The sequence below is a fragment of the Notolepis coatsorum genome (assembly GCF_963971535.1).
Source record: "Notolepis coatsorum genome assembly, chromosome: 1".
Classification (NCBI taxonomy): Eukaryota; Metazoa; Chordata; class Actinopteri; order Aulopiformes; family Paralepididae; genus Notolepis; species Notolepis coatsorum.
The window spans coordinates 150,263,584-150,277,330 of NC_140165.1; positions in this window are offsets into that span (position 1 = coordinate 150,263,584).

The window sequence follows — 13,747 nt, forward strand, 5'->3', positions numbered from 1 at the left end:
ATATACAAGCATTGTAAAACAGTGTACATCAGTTAACTCATCGTTTGGATAAATGTCTTATACAAGATATACCCCTAATACCTGCTATCTATTCCCCTACACACATATGCTCTTGCTCGCACCCCCCGCCCTGGACCCCCCAATGGATAATCCATCCATTATCCTTCGCTCCTAACCAGACACTACCATTAAATGCTAGCTTTTATTCTCTCCACCACTTCTAACCACATTGTCAATTTGGATTCATTGAGACCCAAAATTCTTGCTGTAGATATTTCTAGATAAATCACATCGAGATATGTAAGAATCCAGACCTTTCGGCACATTTTTTCCGGTTGAAACCATCGTGATGCTATCAGTTTTTTAGCCACTGTAATACCAGATAAAACCAATCTCTTTTGTTGTATAGGTACTGCATATTCAAAAACATCATTCAGCAGTAATATAGAGGGGTGTACAGGTATATTCAGAATTAAGAGATTTGATAATTGCTGGCTCACTTCTTCCCAGAATATCTTAACTGGTGGGCAGTCCCAATACATGTGCATAAATGTCCCCTCGTCCCCATTTTGTACATAAGGAGCATTTGGAGTCTTGTTTAAGACCCATTCTGTTCAGTCTTATAGGAGTCAAGTATGTCCTATGAATATAGTTAAGATTGATTTGTTGATGGTCCGGGTTCCTTGATGCAAGTCGAACATTTGCCCAGGCTTCTTGCCAATCAAAATCTTTTTCTAGGTCTGGTATATCCCTCCTCCAAACAGAGTCTAGGTGGAGGGTTTCATACGAAGCCGTTAGTAATTGATGATAAAAATCTGATACAAAACCTCTCGATGTCTCTCTTTCATAGAAACATTTGTGGTATCTGTGGTGTGCAATTGGTATCCTTAATGGAACACTGTGAGTCTTCAAACATAATAATAATTGTGCGTAAAAAAGATATGTGGAACCGGTGAGATTAAACTTTTTTTCTATTTCATCATAGCTACAAATACCCTGTTTGTTGAAAACATCTCCTAATGTATGTATGCCTTGCTTTTCCCATCTAGGGAATCTTATAGGTCGTTTTCTAATCAGGAGTGCATTTTTATTGAATAAGGGAGTATGATTATGCCATTTATGTGGATTAGAATATTTTTTTTGTGTTTCACGCCATATCCGGATCGCATGTGTAATTATGGGGCCAAATTTCAGTTCGCATTGCTTAATTGATATTTTGGTGTATACTATGTCCTTCAGTCTCTGTGGTGTTACTATATTTACTTCTAAATTTCTCCAGGATACTGATGCTTGGGGTTCAAACCAGGTTGTCAGTGGTCTTAAAGTGTACGCCTTAAAATAGTGGAAAAAATTTGGGATTGCCATCCCTCCGTCGGCTTTGTTTCTCTGTGCGGTGGATCTTTTTATACGTGGTGGTTTGTTATTCCAAATAAATTTATATGCGGAAGAGTGTAATTTTTTCCAGTAACCATCTGGAGGGGGTAACGGAAGCATTGAGCTGATGAAGTTGATTCTAGGTAAGACATCCATCTTAACTATTGAAACCCGTGCCTGTACTGAGTTTTTAAGTTTTGACCACCTGTCAAGGTCGCATTTTATTTTATTTTGGATTTCTATGTAATTGTGTTTCACCGTTTGGCTTATGGTAGGGAATACTTCAACTCCCAAGCATCTGAAGTGTTTAACCATTGGTATTTCTTCTGGAAGACTTGTATTCTTTGCAGGGGCGTTCAGTGGAAGGAAAGCCGACTTTGGCCAGTTTATTTTAAATCCCGATAGGTCGCCAAAGTCATTAATCAACTTGAGAAGATAAGGCATTGCGGTGTTAGGGTTTTGCATGAACAGTATTACGTCGTCCGCATATAGACTAATTTTGTGTTGTGTGCCCTTGATTACGATTGGTTCTATGAGTTGGGATTGTCTTATATATTGTGCTAAAGGTTCTAGTGATAAATCGAATAGTCCGGGACTAAGAGGGCAACCCTGTCTAGAAGAGCGTGATACCGGAAATATTCCGGAGGTGATTATACCTGTTGTAATCATGGCCGATAGGTCTTTGTATAATACTTTAATCATATCAATGAATCCTTTTCCTAACCCCATCCTTTCTAATACCGCCCATAGATACGACCATTCCAGCCTATCAAAAGCTTTCATTGCATCCAGGGACAGCATCGCCTTGGGTGTGGTGTCGTCCTTGCTGGCATCTAGTACGTATAGTAATCGTCTTATGTTGTCAGTGATCAAACGGTTTCTTATGAAGCCAGTTTGATCCGGATGAACTAAAGACGTCATATGCTTTTGAAGTCTGATGGCTAATACCTTAGAGAACAGTTTGATATCGGTTCCGAGGAGGCTTACGGGTCTATAACTACCGCACTCGGTGGGGTCTTTGTCTTTTTTAAGGAGGACTGTTATGAGTGCAATATTGTCGTTCTTATGAAAGTTCCCCTCCTTGACTGAGTATAAAATCATATTAAGTAATAGGGGTCCAATTATGTCCCAACATGAGAGGTACATTTCTGGTGGGATACCGTCTCTTCCAGGAGCCCTACCACTTTGCATTTCGGATATGGCCTTCCTGAGTTCCTCTAGTGTGATTGGTGTTTCTAACTGTTTAGCATCATCCTCTGAAAGTTTGGGGAGGTTAATTTGATTAAGATATGTGTCCATTTTGTTTTGATCGAAGGTCGTTTCTGATTTATACAAGTTGGAGTAGAATTCTTTGAATGTCGTGTTTATTTCTTTGGTGTCTGTTACAAGTCCTTGTTGTGCTTTAATGGAGGTTATATCTGCAAATTTTGCGTTAACTCTTAATCGCGTAGCTGCCATACATTTTGTAACGGGTGCAGGCTCTCGCACCCACCACTGCACTCTGTATCATCAGTCCTTAGGATGGTCCTCTCTCTACCAAAGAAGACAATCACACATGTTGATTTTTATCCTTAAGTCATTGCTAGGTAAGCTGCCCTTATATATCTCCAGACTTCTGTCCTTTTATACTTGCTTTTTTAATACCAGACGAGCAGAAAATGGGATGCTTTTAAATGTTCCTTTGATGCAGTCAGAGCTTGGTAAAGCTGCATTCTCCCACTATGCTCCCTTTTTATGGAATACGCTGCAAGTAAAACTTTGTCTAGAGGCACTTCCTACTGTAAATGCTTTTAAAGGTATGCTACGATTAGCCCTTCACGAAACATGTAACTGTTTTACCTGATGCTATTGCTGATCTGATTATGCTCCTTGCCACTGCACAAATTACCTTCTGTATTTATATTTGAATTATATGTTTTTTGTTTAATGCCCTGTTTTATGTTGAAACTTGTTGTGTGCCGTGTTGGTCAGGACTCCCTGGAAGAAGATATCTTGTATCTCAATGGGACATTCCTGGATAAATAAAGGATAAATAAAAATATGTATTATCAGGTCAAGACGAAAGTCTTTCTCTGGTCTGCACTCCTTAACAATTGTGTGTATTGAGCTGTACTGTATTGTACCCATTCTGCAATCTGTTAATACAATTTTCAATCAATCAATCAATCTGAGCAGCTCATATACAGGAGGTCAAACATGGCTCAGTGGCCATTAGATGTTCTTTGTGCAGTAACTCTTAAGCTCTGCTTCACTCACGTCCGTGTGGCACTCGTCAGCAACTGATTTAAGGTTTTATACAGATCTCCGGACATGGCCTAAAATTGGAGTTAATTTATGTAAACAAATACAAGACCTTTTAACAGGCTTGCTTTTATAACCCCCCCCCCCCCCCCCCCACATAAGGAACAGAGTCAAACCCTTATTTGGAGAGCAAATGTGTGTCTTACAAGGCAGCGATGGCTGCAGGAAGCCGGGGCAAAAAGGCTTCTCATTGGAGCTACGAGGCATGTGTAATAAATAGAGACTACATGACAGGATGTGTGCCAAATACAGAATTCCTAACAGTTTGGTTTAGCCCTTATTGGCTGTTGACTTTCAGATTTACTATCCACAGTCGGTTCTAAGCGCACAGTGCCTGTGATTTATCAGCCTCGATGGTGAGCTCTCTCGAAACATCCAGGGGTGAAAAACACAGCCAATGGCGCACCTTGTCCTGCACTATCCTATCTCAGGGTTTAGGGCTGATGTTTGTGGGGGCCAGTGGATAAACACCACTGCCCCCAAATCCTTCAAAGAGACAGAAGAGAGTCTCCTTCCCTCTTTGGTTTCACCTCTGACAAGTGTAAAACGATCATTGTGTGCAGACAGACAGACAGCATCAGACTTTAACAGGCTATCAAATTAAACTGATAACGTCTCTCCATTACATGCATACATCTTTTAGGGAGGAGGGACACAACACTGTAAAAAAAAGGGATCTTTATTCGCCGGATTTGTAAATTGTCTGGGTAACCTGAAACCACACGCACGCTCGCCGGCCAACCCTTGTGGTTAGCTTGATTGTTGAGTTTATCTTGTGACAGGTTCAATTCTCCATTCCCTTTGACAAATACCCGTACGTTCAACAGTGCAGATGAACATTCCTCTGTCAGATGTTAGCTTAGTTAAAGGCTGGTGTCTTCTCTATTTGTCAAAAGGTAACTTTAGTAAATGGAATACCGATAAGCACACACAGGTATCAGCAGTGTCGGCGTCAGAACGAATTTATCAGGGGGGCATATGGTAATTTTGGGGGGGCATAAAATATACGCTTCAGAAAACGCATTTCCCGCAAACCAACACGCATTTCAAAACATGAGCGCACTGCAGGCATAAGAGATAAGACAGTCTCTCTCTCTCTCTCTCTCTCTCTCTCTCTCTCTCTCTCTCTCTCTCTCTCTCTCTCTCTCTCGCACGTCACGTCACAAACACACTGGCGTCTTGCGCACACACACAAAGTGAAAGATCACGTATTTCGTTTTCGTATTATTATACACCTGGCTGAGAATCTTTGACGAGTCCAAACCAGCATTCTTTTAGCCCAGCTAAGACTGTGTCTGTCAATGTCCGTGCATCACCTGCGTCAGCTGTCACTATGGTTACCAGGCGCTCTGTCACTTCAAATGACTGGTCTACAAAACAAATGACAACAGATATATTTTCACATCCCGTGGGATCGCGTGTTCCGTCCACTTTTAATGTGTAATGCGAGTCGCCTACTTCTTCCACTATAGCCTCAGTCACCACACTGCTAAGTGTACTTATAAGTCCCCGACCGCCAAGAACCTTGGTGTTGTCCTCGACGACCAGTTGAACTTCTCTGCTCACATCGCAGCGACAACCAGAACCTGCCAATTCCTCCTGAGCAACGTCAGAAGGATCCGCCCCTTCCTGACAAAAGAAGCCACTCAACTCCTCGTCCAATCAACAGTCATCTCCCGCCTCGACTACTGCAACGCACTGCTCGCTGGCCTCCCGGCCACTGCCACTAAGCCTCTTCAACTCATTCAGAACGCAGCAGCCCGCCTGATCTCAAACCTACCGAAGTCGGCCCATGTCACCCCACTTCTTAGGGACCTGCACTGGCTCCCCATTGCTGCACGAATCCGCTTCAAGGCCCTCGACCTAGCATACCATGCGGCAAAGGGAACCGCTCCCGCCTACCTCCGGTCAATGGTCTCTAACTACACACCCTCAAGACCCCTACGCTCTGCATCTTCTGGCCGCCTCAGACCTACTCCTATCCAAGCTCCGGGAGGGTCATCAAAGAGAAGTCGCCTATTCTCAGTCCTTGCCCCACAATGGTGGAATGAACTACCCACCCCAGTTAGGACAGCCGAAACACGTCCAATCTTTCGCCGTCGACTAAAGACGCACTTCTTCAACCATTATCTGAATAAAAAAAAAAAAACGAACTAACCTTACTCTCATGCACTTGTCCTAATAAACTAACCTACACTGTAGCACTCAACACTTTGATGAACATTGTTGCTCAGCTGATAGATTTGTGCCCTTCCTGATGGCTTGTCGTACAGAACATGTAAGTCGCTTTGGATAAAAGCGTCAGCTAAATGACTAAATGTAAAATGTAAATGTAAGTTCATTTTGCATGTCATGACAAGTGTATGTGGCGTTTCGAGGGATAGTTTTCACTATGTCAGCCAATTCTGGGTCCTTTTTAATTGTGTAGTCCAATAAGGACAGGAAAAGACCACTTCCCCCCTCAGACATGTCACCAAAAGCATCTAGGTTTCCACGTAAAGGCAACTGGTCTTCTACCAGAAACCCGACAACATCCACGAGAGCCGAGAAGTAGTACCTGTTCCTTCGTAGCTGGTCTGTGTTGACAAGTGTCGAAATCTCCTTGCCGGTATTGCCGTGAAGAAGCCTTAGGTGCGCCTGCCCCAGCCAACCATTTTCGTATATCCATTTTATTTGTATGTCCGTCTCCAAGAAGTGATTATTATATTTTACCTGAGTCTGACTCTATCTTTGACTTTCGCGCTCACTGACCTCACTCAAGTCACGCCCTACCCATATCAAAATCAATTCAAATGCAGTCACGCCCTACCCGTCAACTCAACGTGAGCAATAATAACGCGTGCGTGAGCCGTGGCGTGAGATCAAACATACACTTCCTTTAAGACTTTTTGTTTAATTTAGTTTAATAATAGGCTAAATAGCCTATTTATAAAGGAAAACATCTGACTTTTACTATAATAAAAAAAATTTATGTTTAATTATTTTATTTTTTTATAATAATTGACCATGCCGGTTGGAGGGGCACAGTGCCCCATCTGGTGGGGCATGGCCCGCGAATGCCCCCCCATGGCGCCGACACTGGGTATCAGTTCACTTTTCATAATGATACAGTTAGTCAATTTACAGTATTTGCCTTTGTGCACAACAACGGCTCAACGGTTGCTCTGTGTATTGTCATAACCTCATCATTATTGAAAATATGTCTCCAAAGAAGAATAAACCTGTTGGGTACATTTTATTCTATCTAATCTAAAATTGCATAGAGGATTTTGTCCAATAACATGTCTTAGAAATATGACATTGGCAAAAATCCCAGAACAACGGAGGCCTATAGGTAAAAGCATGCAGGACCCTGTAGCACCAGTGGTTAGCCTGCTGGAGGTTAGGGGTGCTGGAGGTTAGGGGTGCTGGAGCCTGGAGGTTAGGGGTGCTGGAGGTTAGGGGTGCTGGCTTGTGTTTGTCCTTAAGGTTATCATTCCTTCTTCCAATGCCTCTGGCAGCGCCATTCTCCCTGACTTCAAACAACTGGGCTACATTCCTAGACTATGTACCAATAAGCACTAATAATGCAGAAAAATGAAAAGCAAAACAGATGGGGCTCCAGTAGTGCAGGGGATTACTGAGCCTATCCGAGGCTATAGCCAGACCCCTGGGCGCAGAGAGGTGAATCCCTCTCCGTCTCTTTCTCATGCAGCAGAAGAGAGGGAGACCTGCAGGAGGAGGGAGTGCGGTGTGTTTTTGATTGACAGTCTGAAGCAATGTTTTGCTGTGAGGACACGCTCTGATAGCTGGCTGTGACCCTTCTCTTTGGTCATGACCACAGCACTGTCTGTCATCGATTTACTCACACAAGCCCTCAAGGCTCAGAGAATATGTGTCAGACATTGGTTACAAAGTCTCCCGACCAATAACCACACAGCCATGGAGGATGCCCAATAAAAACACCAAAGAGCTCCCGTTCTCCCAGTTGGACTAGCTGTGAACTCTCTAGGATCATGAGAACAGGTCTGGGCCCTGCATGCCCACTGCAATGCATTGGAATTAGTCTGTTCCCCCAGAAATGTCATGTGTTCTAATGTAATGTTGAGCAATGATGATTGAGAATACCCATTATAGGCATAGTAACAAAATATTAAGACAAAACATAATCATAAGAATGAATGGATGGTGTGAGTTGATTGTGTCACCAACTAACTGACTGATCGATCGATTGATTGATTGACTTGATGGTGGGTTGTATACTTCAAACTAGGCTACTGTATTTTGGTCATGCGTTGCCCTTATGGAGTGAGCTACTGGTGAGAATCTGTCTTTCATTCAATTCCTTAGATACCTTTGATTAATCGGACAAAGTCATACATGCTTTTTCATGGGAAGGAAAGAGAAGAAAACTGAAAGCGCTTGGATCACAGCCTACAACTGTCTTAGTAAGAAAGATAATTAATTAATACAATTCTGGTTATCTAAAGAAAATATGGTCCCTAGACTAATTTCCTATGTGGTGCCAGGGCAGCAGAAGAGAACATGTGTTCACTGATGGCCAATTCTTAACACTCCTAGTGTGTATAGTATATAATGTGTCGCTGTGTGGAGGAGGGAGGGAGGGAGGGAGGGAGGGAGGAGAGAGAGAGAGAGAGAGAGAGAGAGAGAGAGAGAGAGAGAGAGAGAGAGAGAGAGAGAGAGAGAGAGAGAGAGAGAGAGAGAGAGAGAGAGAGAGAGAGAGAGAGAGAGAGAGAGAGAGAGAGAGAGAGAGAGAGAGAGAGAGAGAGAGAGGAGAGAGAGAGAGAGAGAGAGAGAGAGAGAGAGAGAGAGAGAGAGAGAGAGAGAGAGGAGAGAGAGAGAGAGAGAGAGAGAGACGCCTTGGGTTTCAGCTGAACTGTTTTCGTATCCAGGCCACACTCCTTCAGCCTCTAGTCGGTCCCAGTGACACTGAACATGCTTTGACATACAGTAGGAAATAGGAATAGACATTCACTGAATGTTCTAATTCAATTAGAACGGTGAATGCTAAAACAAGCTGTTTAAGGGCAGCATGTGCTTTAATTCATTAAAAAAATATTTTTTACATTTCCAGACATCCCCCACCAAAAATAAGAAATAAGAATGGAGACATGTTTTCATTTGAACTGACTGAGTTCTTGATACAAGGACTAAAGGTGGTGATACACTGGCCAACCTTTTGAGTAACATAGTTGAGCAATGTTGGACAAGCAAATCGGTTTGTACCGATTGCATGACCATTATGAATTGAAAATGGGGGACCCTGATGTAAACAAGACGAAAGTATTTCTCTGGTCTGCGTCCCCTTAACAATTGTGTGTATTGAGCCGTACTGTATTGTACCCATTCTGCAATCTGTAAAATGTTTAATCAATCAATGACAACCTCTTATTGCCCTTGTATGTTTTCCCCTATCTCTTCATTTCCTAGTGACAAGCGCATTGCCCTATCTTGTTGCCCAAAAACAGTTGACCAATGTATTGCCACCTGAACACTAGACCAGTGGTTCTCAACCCTTTTCATGTCAATGACCCCCAAATGTATACGTAACAAGCTATGGACCCCCTTTTGATAAGATTCTGTCCCTGTACATTAGTACACTGCATAGTATTGTGTATTGTATATTATATGGTAACTCAGAACATTGTACATATGTCTATACCGAACACTGTGACCTCATTTTTCTTCTTCTAAATTCATGCTATATTATGTTATTATGTTATTTGATACTATCTTGTCTAGCACAGTCTCTGGAGCGTAACAGAAAGACGCATTTTGTATGAAAGTATTCTGTACTTCTGTATGACAACTATTAAAGAACTTGAACTTGAACCCAGGGACCCCCATTTGAGGAGATCTCTGTTGTTAGATACAACATGTTTTAGTTGAGAATTCAATTACTGTCTGGTGTGGAGACAGTAACACAGAATACAGTGAAACCTATCATCTTAGTCATTTGTATTCATTCTCTCATTGTGCCAACTAGAAATTATCAGCAATAATTAAATTCCCCATTTTTCTGAGGACCCCTTGGATCCCCTTCGAGGACCCCTGGGGGTCACCGGACCCCATTTTCAGAACCACTGCACTAGACAACAGGTCAATATGAGTTTTGAATTGTATTCACTGTGTTTTGTGGAAGTAAATGTACATTTGTTTATATTGGTAATGTTTGTATTCACCAGAGTAACAACATATATTCAGATTTACAATGGGCTAAAGAATGTTCCTAATCCATCTCTACATCTCCTGACTGCAGCTGCCCACTGCTCCTTAATAGTTAGGATGGTTTCAACGGAGGACACATCATTTACATTTAGTCATTTAGCTGATGCTTTTATCCAAAGCGACTTACAAGTTTTCCATGGTATACATTCCATGGTATATGTAAATGTACTACTTGGAAAATAAAGTGTTTCCTTTTCTTCAAATCAAACTCTTCCAGAATGGATGTGAATATACCCCACATTCATTTGGTTTTATTTGGTAAATAAAACACACAAACGTTTTTACATTACCCCTCACCATATTTTATATAATATAATATTATTCTGTGGCTTACCTTTTAAAATGTTTTGCTTTATCTTAAAAAATTTAAATAAACAACTATTGTGTTGATAAACCATAGTTAGATAGAGAGGTGAAGTCCCTCTGCTTCCTCTGACCACCATTATATAAATTGACAAACATCATAATGTGTAATTCATGGCACAATTCAAAGGGATCAACAAAAATGATGTCTCTCGCCATTGACCACGTTCATATTTTTTCCAAAATAACGTCCCATGGTAGTCCAGCGGAGGGGGAGGGACTTCCTCTCTATTGGAACCTAACTCATCTCCGGTCATGCTAACAAATTGGTTGCTCCTCAGAAAACATGTTTCTTTCTCTTTCTGCACGCATACTTCCCTGTTTACATCGGTAAACTCACCGCTTTCTGTAGTGTCTTTCTGGTCCAATACATCAAAAGAGACAGGCCTGTATTAAGACTTCATAGTGCCCCAGGGCACCAGTGAGTACTTGGGTGCCCTGCTTGCACAGAGCAAACCGGGTAATACAGGACTCTGCATATTACATTTAATGTATCTTTATTATAAAAAAGAAAAATATTATATATATAAACATTGGTTGCTTGGTGCTCTGGAATTCTTGGTGCCCCTGGGAACTTGCTCAGTTGTCCATATACTGGCCTTGGAAAGAGACAATATTTTGTTAGACCAGGAGATAAATGTAAGGTTTCTCTGTACGTTCCTTTACACCTGTGGTGTGAGTTTATCTGCACCGGTACGGTCCTTTAAACCTGTGGTGTGTGTCTCTCTGTACCGGTACGGTCCTTTAAACCTGTGGTGTGTGTCTCTCTGTACCGGTACGGTCCTTTAAACCTGTGGTGTGTGTCTCTCTGTACCGGTACGGTCCTTTAAACCTGTGGTGTGTGTCTCTCTGTACCGGTACGGTCCTTTAAACCTGTGGTGTGTGTCTCTCTGTACCGGTACAGTCCTTTAAACCTGTGGTGTGTGTCTCTCTGTACCGGTACGGCCCTTTAAACCTGTGGTGTGTCTCTCTGTACCGGTACGGTCCTTTAACCCTCATCAGTGGTGTGTGTCTCTCTGTACCGGTACGGTCCTTTAACCCTCATCAGTGGTGTGTGTTTCTCTATACCGGTACGGTCCTTTAAACCTGTGGTGTGTCTCTCTCTGTACCGGTACGGTCCTTTAACCCTCATCAGTGGTGTGTGTTTCTGTCCTCAACACCTAAAATCTACTCTATGGTTTCACCTGGTCTGACCTGAACAGGGTGAGATTCTATCCGCCCACTGCAAAGGTCTTCACTGGACAAAGAACTTTGGTGCTTGACACATCAACAAACGGTTTGTTGGGGCAACTGAGTGTGAATACTTTGCATTTCATGTTCTATTAATGCCCAGCACCCAGTATGTATGATGTGTGTATCTATTCCTACTCAGATATGATATTATACAAATCAAGTAAAGCCTATGGATATCCTCCGGCAATGAGGAAAGGAAACCAGGACAACCCCACGGCAACATGACAAACAGCGCTAAACCCATTTCCCATTATAAACAGCTCATCCAATAAGCTACGACACGGAAAGGATGTCGTTATTTGCCCTTTCAGGAGGGTCAGGGATACTGGCAGAGTGACAGGTGAAGATGTATGGCAGTACATTCTACCTCTCTCAACACCTGGCTGTCAGATCCCAGGCTTGATAAGAGAGAGATATATTCTACACTAACACACCGATGCAGCAGTCTTGGAACTGTCAATATCACAATGGCATTATCAATCAATCCCATGGCCCAGGATTCCCAGCCAACATCACGGTAACCTGGTGGAATATGACTATACCATAGAAATACACTCACTATTCATAAGTAATACAGAAGAGCTCAGGCCTGTGATGATCATACAAAAATGAGTATCACATCATAAGACCGTTTATACCAGCATCTGTATAATTACACGATGCGCAAATGATTGCAATTCTCTTCTGCCGCTATATCACACTCAATGGCCCATGACTGTAAGACTTCAGGTACTGCTTGATAAGATAGGGAGCTCAGATAGCCTTTTCTTGACAAGTAGATACAGGGTGCTGGAATAGCAGGGCTGTGTGTATGTGACTGGGGGGCGGGGGGTGTATATGCAAGGTTGCCTGACCACATTGGAGAGCTGTCAGGCGGATGAAGAAGCACCCAGATGGTACTTTCAAGCTGCTGCGCCGAAGGCCCCCGGGTTGTGGGCGGGGCTGTTCTGTTCTGTGTCGGTGTGTCACCTGAGCGTGGGCTCCGTACCAGGATGTCCCCCTCGCTAGAACTCTGAATGAAGCCTTGATATCCTCCACATTAGTTCACATATCCTGTAAGGTCATGAACGACGGATGTCGATTTGAAATGTTGGCATTGGAACAATCACTGAAATGGCATTTATTAGGTGTTTATCATCAGGAGAAGGACACTGTTTTTATTCACTGAACCAATCAACTTTGGTCATTTAGCAACTTTAGAAATGTTTTGAGAAATGCACATCATGACAATGACAAGGTGTCTGGTCTGTATGAAATAAATAGCATGACGCTTATTTACAGCTTGGCTGAAAACAAACAAAACAAAGACAAAGGGTTAATCTTCATATTAAAAAGGCATGGAGATGAGCTGTGACACTCACAAACTCGCTACTTAAAACGTTCTCCTTTTTAAATAAAGCTTTTTTTTTTATATGTACCTTCATGAGCATGTTATAGTTAAATAAATAGAATGTTTTGCCATTTTTTTTTAACATGCACATCCAATTTGCCAGGGGAAAATATTTACACTTTAACCCATCCTACATGTCCACCACAATTCTCCACTTTTTTTCCCTTCTTCTAACACAAGTCTTTTTCTCACAAACTCTCTCATTCTCTCTCCCACACACACACACACACACACACACACACACACACACACACACACACACACACACACACACACACACACACACACACACACACACACACACACACACACACACACACACACACACACACACACACACACACACACACACACACACACACACACACACACACACACACACACATTTACATTCACCCCTGCACACATGCTGTATCTATTTACTATCAACACAGTATCTAAACCTATGAAAGATCATAATGCTAGTGCTGAACATGGAGATCCACGCAGCATTTTAACCAGGAGGGGAGGCTTAAAAAAGATTTAGTTTACATTGATCATGCACTGTAAAGATCTGTGACTTTGTTATTTGGTTTGAGATGGTGTAATCAGTGGCTTCGATGAGCAAAGAAAGGAGTAACATCTCCCATGACAGAGATCATACCAAATGATCTCTAACAATATTTTCAGTCTTTTTCCCAGGATTCATCACTGTTATGACGACAGTGGTTTCACTAAATCTGAGCCAGCATCTGCTCATAAACCAGGAGATACTCAGAGCAGTTGTTCCTTCCGTCTTTTCCATGTTAGCGTTGAAAACCCCTGGCCACATGGCATTGAGGTGAGTTGGACAGTCCGTTTTTTTTTTCTGTCTTGATA